The 12,248-nt window shown below is 39.1% G+C and overlaps 2 non-coding genes across 2 annotated transcripts; one reads left to right on the forward strand and one right to left on the reverse strand.

Annotated features, from left to right (window-relative positions):
• The first annotated feature begins 3,137 nt into the window (after positions 1-3,137).
• On the forward strand, positions 3,138-3,210 carry TRNAT-UGU (transfer RNA threonine (anticodon UGU)). The gene has a single exon. It is a non-coding gene; the product is annotated as a tRNA-Thr (tRNA).
• Positions 3,211-11,140: 7,930 nt separating this feature from the next.
• TRNAV-UAC (transfer RNA valine (anticodon UAC)) lies at positions 11,141-11,213 on the reverse strand. The gene has a single exon. It is a non-coding gene; the product is annotated as a tRNA-Val (tRNA).
• Between the last annotated feature and the right edge of the window lie 1,035 nt (positions 11,214-12,248).

Here is a 12,248-nt window from a genome sequence, read left to right on the forward strand (position 1 = left end):
TATTTATTTACTAAGCAGATTTATTGAAGTATATTCACATACTATATGATCTGTCTAAAGTGCATAACCAATGGTTTTTCTTTTAACCACAATGCTGTGCATTCATCATCACAGAAGTTTTAAAATCCTTTCATTACTCCAAAAAGAAAAACCTCACATCCCCTAGCATGCCTTCCCCATAGCCCTACATAACCATGAATCAAATTTCATTTTTATAAATTGACTTGTATCTACATTTTATATATAATGGAATCATACAGTATGTTCATGCCTTTTTTTTTTAAAAAAAGATTTATTTATTTATTTTTATGTATTTCTCTCCTCTACCCCATGTTGTCTGCTCTCTGTGTCCATTCGCTGTGTTTTCTCTGTCTGCTTGCATTCTTGTCAGTGGCACTGGGAATCTGTGTCTCTTTTTGTTGCATCATCTTGCTGCATCAGCTCTCCGTATGTGCGGCGCCACTCCTGGGCAGGCTGCGCTGTTTTCACATGGGGCGGCTCTCCTTGTGGGGCGCACTACTTGGGCACGGGGCTCCCCTGTGCGGGGGACACCCCTGCGTGGCACGGCACTCCTTGCGTGCATCAGCACTGCGCGTGGGCCAACTCACCACACTGACGCTCTATCCATTGAGCCAGGTCTGCTTCCCGTGTTCACGTCTTTTTGCCTATTTTCTATTTGGAGTCTTTGTTTTTATTTTTTAAAATTGAGTTTTGAGAGGTCTTCTGATATAGTCTAGATTCAAGTCCTCTGTCGGCACAAGCTTGCTTCCCAGCAGGGCGCTCTCAGCAAAGTTTTTTTTTTTTTGTCTTTATTTATTTTTTAATACTACATTCAAAAAATATGAGGTCCCCATATACCCCCCACCCCCCTCACCCGACTCCTCTCCCCATAACAACAACCTCCTCCATCATCATGAGACATTCATTGCATTTGGTGAATACATCTCTTTGGATGTCCTATGTCCTACCTTGTTTGTGGAACTGATGCAAAAGCAATTTATGTTCCTAGACAACTTTTTTTTTTCTTTCAGGAAAATGCCATCATTACAAGATTTCAAGTAAAACGCTCGGCCTTCTGAATTTCAATATATGCACAAAATTGTTATTGCAAAGTGTGAGCTGTGCCGTAGAAACACCAGTAGAAACTGTTGCCCAGTCCTGTTTCTTTCGTTAGTTGGATATTCCTGTAACAGTTGCAGACTCCGATAGATGCCTGATGGCAGGGAATTCGAATACCTGAAGTCTTCAATCAGAGGATGACTTGTCCTGCCCTCAAGCCATGACAGCCCATGGAATCAACCCTTCGTTTTTGATGTTGGGAGACATAACACTCACTGTCAGACCGCCAACTGGTTTCTGCAATTTGATGGTCAGTATGTCGTCTACCCATCCTCGGTGGCATTTGCCAGTGTACATGTGTGTTTCCTTTATTGAAAGAATGTTTTTTTTCAATCCTTCTGAAGACAGGCTAATAAGATAGGGAATCAATAGACGGATCTGGAACCTGGCAGAGAGTCCACGTGGACATCGGTAGCCCCCAAGATGGCTGTGGGAGGACCCCCAGCCCCAGGATTCTGCCATCCAGAACAAAGACTTCTTCTGGGAGCTAGGAAAAGCCCCAGGTGTTCCCTAGGGACTTTATCATTGGGTCCTCACTAAGGGATTGATGGGTGGGGTGACCAATCAAAACAGCCAACAGCTGGAGCCCCTCCCCTGCCATTAGCAAATGGGTGGAATAATTAACAGTTTAAAAGCCAGGCACAAACCAGAGCGCTGGCTCTCACCCTGCTCTTTTGCCTCTGGACCCATCCTGCCCTCTGTGTGCCGCTCTCACCATTTTTCCTCTGCCACGTGGCCACTCAAGTAAACCTGGGAATTTATAATCTACAATGGGGGAATTGTGGCTTGTCAATCAGTCCTCTTTATCCCTTTTCACCTCCTTCCTCTCTACCTGGCACTCCTGCTCTGTTATTTTCTCCCATTTCTCTTCCCTCTCTACCTGAATAAATTACTGGCCTAACTCATCTGGCATGCTTTTTTTTTTTTTGTCGTTATTTATTTTTTTAATGTAACATTAAAAATTTTTAAATGTTACATTATGAGGTCCCCATATACCCTCCACCCCCTCACCCCACAGCTCCCCCCATAACAACAACCTCCTCCATCATCATGAGACATTCATTGCACTTGGTGAATACATCTCTGAGCACTGCTGCACCTCATGGTCAATGGTCCACACCATAGTCCTCACTCTCCCACAGTCCACCCAGAGGGCCATGGGAGGACATACAGTGTCCGGTAACTGTCCCTGCAGCACCACCCAGGACAACTCCAACCCCCGAAAATGCCCCCATATCACATCTCTTCCTCCCACTCCCTACCCCCAGCAGCCATCATGGCCACTTTCTCCACACCAATGTCATCTGGCATGCTTTTGAAGTTCATTTCTGCAGCATAGCCAAGAACCTAGATAGAATCCAGGAACACTTCCACATATTATCTCCTTAATAATTTGGATACATTTTTTCAGATAAAAAATGAGTAGAGCAAAAACGACAAATTCGTAGTCATGTTCAAAATTTTTTAAAGGTGAAACTATGTCCACAGTTTCCTTTATTCTGATTGCTTTGGTGGTTTTGAACAGAACTCTTGTCAACTGCTTACTCCCACATTTATTTTTCTTGGGAAAAGAAATGACAGATACATTTTTTTCCTAAGGAATTTTGCTTTTGGTTTTCAAACAGTTGGAAACTACTGAACTGGACATTGTACTATGAAATTAAAAAAAAAATGAATAAAGTGAACTGACTTCCAGGCTAAAATTTCACAGGTTACGTGTGAGGATGGTATGAAGAGGTGATGAGATTTTAAAATTTCGCCATTGCCATCCTTATCAGAAACATTAATGATGACTTCATGACATTGTCTTTCTAAAGTTTGTAAAATGCATTGTTTTTAAAATCATTTCATAATGCATTATTCATTTTCCCCTTTTTCTTTTTCATTTATTAGTTTTTAAAAAAGATATATAGGTCACACGAAATGCATTATTTTTTCCTTTAATTTTTAAGTCTTCATTAAACTTTAGTTATGCAAATGTATCATTTGACAATGACATGTATGCATCACTAAAGTGTGGCTCCATAGCTCAGGGGTTAGAGCACTGGTCTTGTAAGCCAGGGGTTATGAGTTCAAATCTCACTGGAGCCTTGGGAGAAATTTTGGTTTCTTTTTTCCCCAGATTACAACCATACTTTTAAAAAAATTAAACTCTTTATTTTGAAAGAGATGTAGACTCACATGCAGTTGTAAGAAATAATTCAAAGAGACTCCAACACCCAGTAATCCTCATGGTAACATCTTTTTTACATCAATAAAATGGATTTGTTAAAAAATGATTTAAACAATTCAATTTTTTTTAACAAATCACTTTTATTGATACATATTAATAAAGCATACAATTGATCCAAAGTACACAATCAGTGGTATCTGGTATAATCACATAGTTGTGCGTTCATCACTTCAATCATTATTAGAGCATTTCCATTATCTCAATAATAATAATGGACAATAAACAAATGAAAAACAAAAATGTTCATCACCTTTCAATCTCTCTATGCGTCCCCTGCTGTACATAGCAGCTATTTCTGGCTATACTTGCACATTTATTTATTTATTTTTAAGCAGTTTTATTGAGATGTATTTACACACCATACAAGCTATCCGAAGTGTCCAATCAATGGCTTTTTAATCACAGAGTTGTACATTCATCACCACAGAAATTTTTAGAACAATTTCATTACTCCAAAAAGAAAAACCCCACACCCCTTAGCAGTCACCTCTCAATCCCTCTATCCTTCCCCAGCCCTACATAACCATTAATCTAATTCCATCTTTATAAATTGATTTACATCTACATTTTATATAAATGGAATCATACAATATGTTATACCTTGTGTCTGGTTTCCTTCACGTAGTATGCTTTCCCCCCCTGATAGCAACATCTTGTAGCATTAACATACATAATATCTGTTCAGTTTCAAAGAAGAAGTCTTAAATATGCAATATGACCCATATTCTTATTTAACTGAGGTTTTACTATGCTATACAGTTCCACGTCACATTTTTCAGTTTTCCTTAGACTTTCTCTTTCAACCACTGTCATACCCATCTAATAGCATAACTAGTTATAAACATTATGTTGTGCTTTTACCTTTTCTATTTATTTCCAAAGATAAACACGCAATGTTTTTACCAATTCTTAACAAGTTAACCCTCAGCTTTCCATTCTCTAGCCTCTTTCTAGTTTTCTGGTGACACAAATTCTAGTTATTAACGCCATGAGTGTACACAATATATTTAATTAATAACTGCGCAATCATACAGCATTTGTCCTTTTGTGTCTGGCTTGCTTCACTCAACATAATGTCCTCCAGGTTCATCCATGTTGTCATCTGCTTCGTGACTCATTTCTTCTTACAGCTGCATAATATTCCATTGTGTGAATACACCACCGTTTGTTTATCCATTCATTTGTTGCTGGAAACCTGAGATGTTTCCAACTTTTGGCAATCATGAATAATGCCTCTGTAAACATGGGTGTGCACATATCTGTTTGTGTCACTGCTCTCAGTTCTTCTGGGTGTATAACCAGGAGTGGTCTCGCAGGGTCATGTGGCAACTCTATATTCAACTTCTTTAGGAACTGGCACAGTCCTCCACCGTGGCTGCAGCATTCTGCATTCCCACCAACAGTGAGTAAGTGCTCCTGTCTCTCCACATCCTCTCCAGTACTGTGGTTTTCTATCTTTTTAATAGTGGCCATTCTAGAGAAAACATAGAGAGATGAGAGGTGAAAAATTTTCTGGTTTGGTTGTTTGTTTTCTGTTTATTATCATTATTATTATTGAAATAGTGAAAATGCTTTAATAATGATTAAAGTGATGAATGAGCAACTATGTGATTATACCAGATACCATTGATTGTACACTTTGGATGAATTCTATGCTTTATTAATATGTATCAATAAAATTGATTTATTAAAAAAATGATTTGTTTTTTAAAAAAAGAGTGGTCATTCTAATGGGTGTGAAATGACATCTCATCGTAGCTTTGATCTGCATATCACTAATTGCTAGTGATGTTGAACATTTTTTCATGTTTTTTTTTTCACTATTTCCATTTCTTCTTTGGACAAATATCTATTCAAGTCTTTTGCCCATATTTTAATCTGGGAGTTTGTCTTTTTATTGTTGAGTTGTAGCATCTCTTTATATATCATGGATATTAAATCCTGATTAGATATGTGATTTCTAAATAGTCTCTCCCATTGAGTTGGCTGGTCCCTTCTGACAAATGCTTTGAGGTTCAAACGTTTTTAATTGCGAGGAGGCCCCCTTTATTTTTTCCTTTCGTTGCTCATGTTTTGGGTGTAAGGTTCAAGAAACTACCACATGCCACAAGATCTTGAAGATGTTTCCCTACATTTTCTTCTAGTAGTTTTATGGTCCTGGCTTTTAGATCTAGGTTTTTGATCCATTTTCATTTGATTCTTGCATAAGGAGTGAGACAGGGGTCTCTTTCATTCTTTTGGTTATAAATATCCAGCTCTCCCAGCACCATTTGTTGAAGAGAATGTTTTGTCCTGTTAACAGAGACTTGGCAGGTTTGTCAAAGACCAGTTGGCTATAGAGGTGAGGGTTTATTTCCAGACTCTCAATTCTATTCCACTGTCAATGTCTCTATCTTTATGCCAGGACCAAGCTGTTTTGAACACTGTAATTTTGTGATATGTTTCAAGGCCAGGCAGTGAAATTCCTCACACACCGCTCTTCTTTTTTAGAATGCTTTTGGCTATTTGGGTGCACTTTCCCTTCCAAATGAATTTGGTAATTGCGTTTTCTAATTCTGTAATGTAAGCTGTTGGGATTTTGATTGGTATTGCATTGAATCTATAAATCAGTTTGGGTAGGATTGACATCTTCACCAAATTTAGTCTTTCAATCCATGAATATAGAATATCTTTCTATTTGTTTAGGTCTTCATTGATTTCTTTTAGCGTTGCTTTGTAGTTTTCTGACTATAGGTCCTGTACTTCTTGTATCCATTCCACCAGCCTGTATCTTTTGAGTTTAATCCATTCACATTCAATGACATTACTGTAAATGCATTATTTACTTCCACCATTTTTTCCTTTGGTTTTCATATGTCGTATGTTAATTTTGTCTGTCTTTTTACTCTTTTCGTTATCCTTTCTACTATTCTTGCCGTCTACACTCTCCTCCAGACCTCTCTCTCTTCTCTTTTTCGTTAGGGCTAGAAATCTTCAATATTTCCTGCAAAGGTGGATTCTTTTTCACGAACGCTCTTAGTTTCTGTTTATTTGTGAATATTTTAAGCGCACCTTCATATGTGAAGGACAATTTTCCTGTATAAAGACTTCTCAGCTGGCAGTTTTCTCTTTCGATATCCTAATTGTATCATACCACGGTCTTCTCACTTCCGTGGTTTCTGGAGAGAAATGTGTGCTAAGTCTAACTGGGTGTCCCTTCTATGATAAGGTTTCTTTTTCCTTGGCTCTCAGAATTTTCTCTTTATCTTTGACGTTTGGCATTCGGAGTAGTAAGCGTCTTGGAGTAGGTCTTTCTGGATTTATTTTGACTGGGGTACTCTGTGCTTCTTGGACGTGTAAATTCATTTCTTTCATGGGAGTTAGTGGTGGGAGGCCGTGTCACTGCCATTCTTTGATTCCTGGGGCAACCTGTTCTACGTCTTCAGAGTTGTCCCTGTTAGGTGCTCAAATCTGGCCCTGGACCCAGTAATGGGTTGCAGACTGGCTTCCAGGGGCCTCGCGTGGAGGTTGGAAAAAGCCTCTCTTCCTTATTTCCTCACACGCACTTCCTCGGTCGGTCAGCAGGTGGCGATCTTGGGCAGGCCTCTCCGTTCAAAGCAGGGGCCGAGCACGTTCCTTGGAACAGGGCTGGGATCCACCTGGATGGAGGATCCGGTCTGAAACTCACAAATTTCTCTGAGGCTGTTCTGCAACCTTTGCCAGCATCCTTTTCCCTTTTCCGGGGTAGGAAATAATTCCCCTCCTCGCAGCATCCTCAGCAGCCAGTCCTGGTCAGTAGAGAGGGAAATGGAAAGGGTCAGATTTCTGTAGTCCTTTTGCCAGCAAACAAGGCAAGCAAGGGCACGACCCCCTCCAGCCTGGAAGGGCTGGTGGGGCACAGCAGATCAAACACGTGGATCACAGGCTGAATCAGCCTGAGGCTGCGTCTCTCTTTAATTGCCCATTTTTAAAAAAGATACATAGATCACAAAAAATGTTTCATTAAAAAATATAAGAGGTTCCCATATATACCCCCCCCACCCCTCCCACATCAACAACCTCTTTCATCATCGTGGCACATTCATTGCACTTGGTGAATACATTTTGGAGCACTGCTGCACCGCATGGATAATAGTTTACGTTGTAGTTGACACTCTCCCCCAGTCCATTCAGTGGGTTATGGCAGGATATATAATGTCCAGCATCTGTTCCTGCCAAATCATTCAGGACAACTCCAAGTCCCAAAAATGCCCCATATCACATCTCTTCTTCCCTCTCCCTGCCCTCCTGTGTCCACTGTCTCCACATCAATGATACAGTTTCTTCCATTGCTAGACTCATAATAATTATATGATAGAATACCAGTGAGTCCACTCTAATCCATATTTTATTCCTCCATCCTGAGGACCCTGGGATGGTGATGTCCACTCCATTTCTAAATCAAGAGGGGACTTAGATCCCACATGGCTGATGGATTTGATTCCCCTGCTTGCAGTTGTAGACTCTCTCGGTTCCCTGGTGTGGTGGTTGACCATCCTCACCTCCCCATCAGCTGACCTGGGTAAGTCCAACGAACCAGAGAGTAGGTATTGCAGCTCTGCTGAGGCTTAGGGCCCAGCTGGCACATGGGCAGTCCAGAGATTCAAGTCTCCTGAGTATACACCAAACCCAGCACCAACCACAGCTTCAGTAAAAGAGACAGAAGAGACGTGTAGAGAGGTCACATCTGAGTCCAACACCATCGCCTCTCTCTCTCTCCTTTTCTGGGAAGGTGGATCCCTGCGTGCCCATTTGTCTGTAGTAGCTGGCCCAAGGCCAGAGAACTCAAATTGTCTGCTCTTAGCATGGTGCAAGGGCTCCAGCAGCTGCAGCTGCAGCTACAGCCTTCACTTACAGTCTTCCATTGAGATTCTTTTCCTGTGCCCCTCTCTCTTCTGGGTGGTATCCAGCCTTCCGCTGGTGTGCTAAACCCTAGAACATCTTTTTCCAGGCTGTTTCTGCCTGTCCTCTAGCTGTATTTCTGGGAAAGGAGAGAGTCCCGTGTCTTTCTAATCTGCTATCTTCCTGGAAGTTTTAAATGTATTATTGAACTGTTAAGGCCTTAGTGACAAATCATTGCTATTACACAATTGCAGGATGCATTCATTTACTTTAAAATTCTAGTAGTAGTAATTCTGTAATATTTTGCTATTCTCTCCTCATAAATATGTCATTTTTTTGTGTGTCATGTTACCTCAGGATTGGTTTTGAGTTTGTTGGTTTGTGGTCAAACTTTAAAATGAAATACATATGTATGTATTTGGAAAAAAAACTTGCATCAAAGGACTTTATCACAAAAGTGAAAAAAGGGAGAAAATACTGGGAAATCACATATCCAATAAGGGTTTAATATTCAGAACATATAAAGAAGTTCTATACCTCAACAATAAAAAGATAAGCCACCCAATTTAAAAGATGAACAAAAGACTTAAATAGACATTTCTCCAAAGAGAACATACAAATGGCTCAAAGGGCTTATGAAAAGATGTGCAATATCATTAGCTTTTAGGGAAATGCAAATGAAAACCACAATGAGATACCATTTCACAGTCACTAGAATGGCTAATATTAAAAAAAAACCCAAACAAACAGAAATGACAAGTTTTGGAGAGGATGTGGAGAAATGGAAATACTCATTCATTGCTGGTGAAAATGTAAAATGGTGCAGCCACTGTGGAAAAGAGTTTGGCCATTCCTGAGAAAACTAAGAATAGAACCATCATATGACCTGGCAATCCCTCTACCAGTTATATATGCTAAAAAATTGAAAGTAGGGACTCAAACAGATATTTGCGAATTGATGTCTACAGTGGCATTGTTCACAATTGCCAAAAGATGGAAGTAACCCAGGTGTCCACCAAGCAATGAATAAACAAAATGTGGTGTATATGCACGATGGCATATTATTCACCATTAAAGAGGGATGAATTCTTGCAACAATGCCAAAGATGTACTGCATTGATAATGGAGGGGGTATGGGAAAAGTTTGCCAAATGTATGCTACGGACAATGGTTGGTGATAATAGACTGATGATATTATTTCATAATCTGTAACCAATATTCCAGCACAGTGTGGTGTGTTGGTGAAGGGGTGTTGTATGGGAATTCTACACATGTGCATGATTATTGTTATTATCACAACCTTTGTAATAAAACTATATTAAAAAAATAGGGTGGGTTGGGGGAAAATACACCAAATATAAGATACAGACAAGAGTTAGTAGCAATATTTTGACAATGCTCTTGCATAGTTTGTAACAAATGTTTCACAATAATGAAAGGTGTCGTTGGTGGGTTGATGTATGGGACCTCTGTATGATGTTATGCATGTTTATTTTGTAAGTTCACAACTTTTACTATACACTTATTGTTTATGTATGGTCATGTATGAATGATATACTTCACTAAAAAATATAATTAAATAAGGTTGAAGGTCTGGTTCATGTGACAAAATGGATGAATCTTAAAGACATTATGGTGAATGAAATTAGCCCCACACAAAAGGACAAATAGGGTATGATTTCATTGATCTGAAATAATTAGAATAAGGAAATTCATAGAGTTAGAATCTAGGATATATGCTACTAGGGGCTGGGTTGGGGTAGGAAATGGGGAGGTAAGGCTTAAATTGTACAGAATTTCTATTGGGGTTGATTGTAAAGTTTGGGAATGGAGGGTGGTAATGGTAGCACAACACTGTGAGTGTTTTTAACAGCACTGAATTATTATATATGTGAATGTGATTTAAAGGGGAAATTTGAGGTTGTATATATGTTACTAAAATAAGAATTTTTTGTCTTTATTCATTTTTTTAATATTACATTAAAAAAATATGAGGTCCCCATATACCCCCCATCCCCCTCACTCCACTACACCCCCCATAGCAACATTCTCCTCCATCATCATGAGACATTCATTGCATTTGGTGAATACATCTCTGAGCACCGCTGCACCTCATGGTCAATGGTCCACACCATAGCCCACCCTCTCCCACAGTCCACCCAGTGGGCCAGGGGAGGCCATACAGTGTCTGGTAATTGTCTCTGCAGCATAAGATAAGAATTAAAGGATGACACATAGGACTATACAACACAGTGATTCCTACTGTAAATGATGGACCATAGTTAATAGTACAATTATAAAAATGTTCCTTCACAGCAAGTGGATGTAGCTCAGTGGGTAAGCACCTGCTTTGCACGTATGAGGTCCTGGGTTCAATCCCCAGTGCCTCCATGTTCTTTCATTAATCATATCAAATGTATCACACTAATGCAAAGGGTTAAAAATAGGGTGGTATGTGGGGACACACCCTAGTGTAAACTATGGGCTATAATCAATGAGTACAATTATAATGTCCTTTTTTTTCTTTTTAGGAGGTATTGGGGATTGAATCCAGGATCTCGTACAGGTGAAACAGGCACTCAGCCACTGAGCTATACCTGCTCCATGCAATTATAATATTCTTACATCAGTTGTAACAAAGATTCCACACTAATGGAAAGTGTTAATAATGGGTGGGGGGAGAGAATATGGGAACTGTATTTTTTACATGATTTTTCTGTAAACCTACACGTTCTCTAATTAAAAAAATTTAATAAATAAAAAAATAAACTCTTCAAAAAAAATCAACTGGCCATAGATGTGAGAGTCTATTTCTGAATTTTAATCTATCCCATTAATCTGATGTCTATCCTTATGCCAGTACCATACTGTTTTATACTTGATTTTAGCCAAAAGGCCAAGAAGCAATAAAAAAAAAATATTGCTGAATGGCTCCACTGGGAATTGAACCCAGGACCTTCTGTGTGTAAAGCAGATGTGATAACCACTACACCATGGAACCAACTCATACTGCCTTGCTTACTGTAGCATTATATTAAGTTTTAAAATTGGGAAGTGTGTATCTTCCAACCTTGTTCTTCTTTTTCAAAATTGATTTGGCTATTTGGGGTCCTTTGTCTATTTCTGCACAATAAACTGCTGGAATTTTGATAGGGGTTATATTGAATCTGTACGTAATTTGGGGTAGTATTCATATCTTAATAAAACAAAAGCAGATTGGAGATGTAGAACAAAGAATCAGTGAACACGAAATCTTCTGGTCTAATAAGCAGAAAGATTAAAGAATGAAGAAAAGTGAATAGAGACTGAGAGCATACCAATATATGTATTATGGGAATCCCAGACGAAGAAAGAGAAAGAAGCAGAGAAAAGAGGCAAAGAAATAATGGAGAAAACTTCTCAAATATAATGAAAGACACAAATATACACATCCATGACTCAATCAATGCCAAGCTAAATAGTCAAAGAGACCCATACCATATGAGAGTTCCCAGGTTCAGTTCCCCTGAGGTAAAAGGAGGTGTAATATGTGAGCATTTTTGTGACGTAGAATAGTCCTGGATGATATTGCAGGGACAGAAGCAGGACATTCTATATCCTGCCATAACCCACTGAATGGACTAGGAGAGAGTGTAAACTACAATGTAAACTATAATCCATGCTGTGTAGCAGTGCTCCAAAATGTATGTCACAACACACAAAATGTATGTGGCAACAAAAGTGCCACACTGAAGAAAGGTTGTTGATATGGTAGGAGGGGTGGGGTGGGGTGAGGAGTGGCGGTATATGGGGACTTCTTGTATTTTTTAATGTAGCATTTTATGTGATCTATGTATCTTTAAAAAAGATAATAAATAGTAAACAAATTTTAAAAAATACTTGCTAATCGTATTCAACAACACATCAAAGGAATTATATACCATGACCCAGTGGGATTCATTCCAGGCATGCAAGGATGGTTCAACATAAGAAAATCCATCAATACAATACACCACATAAGCAGATAGGAAGAAAAAATCACATGATTATATCTACA

This window comes from Dasypus novemcinctus, chromosome 30 (assembly GCF_030445035.2).
Source record: "Dasypus novemcinctus isolate mDasNov1 chromosome 30, mDasNov1.1.hap2, whole genome shotgun sequence".
Lineage (NCBI taxonomy): Eukaryota > Metazoa > Chordata > Mammalia > Cingulata > Dasypodidae > Dasypus > Dasypus novemcinctus.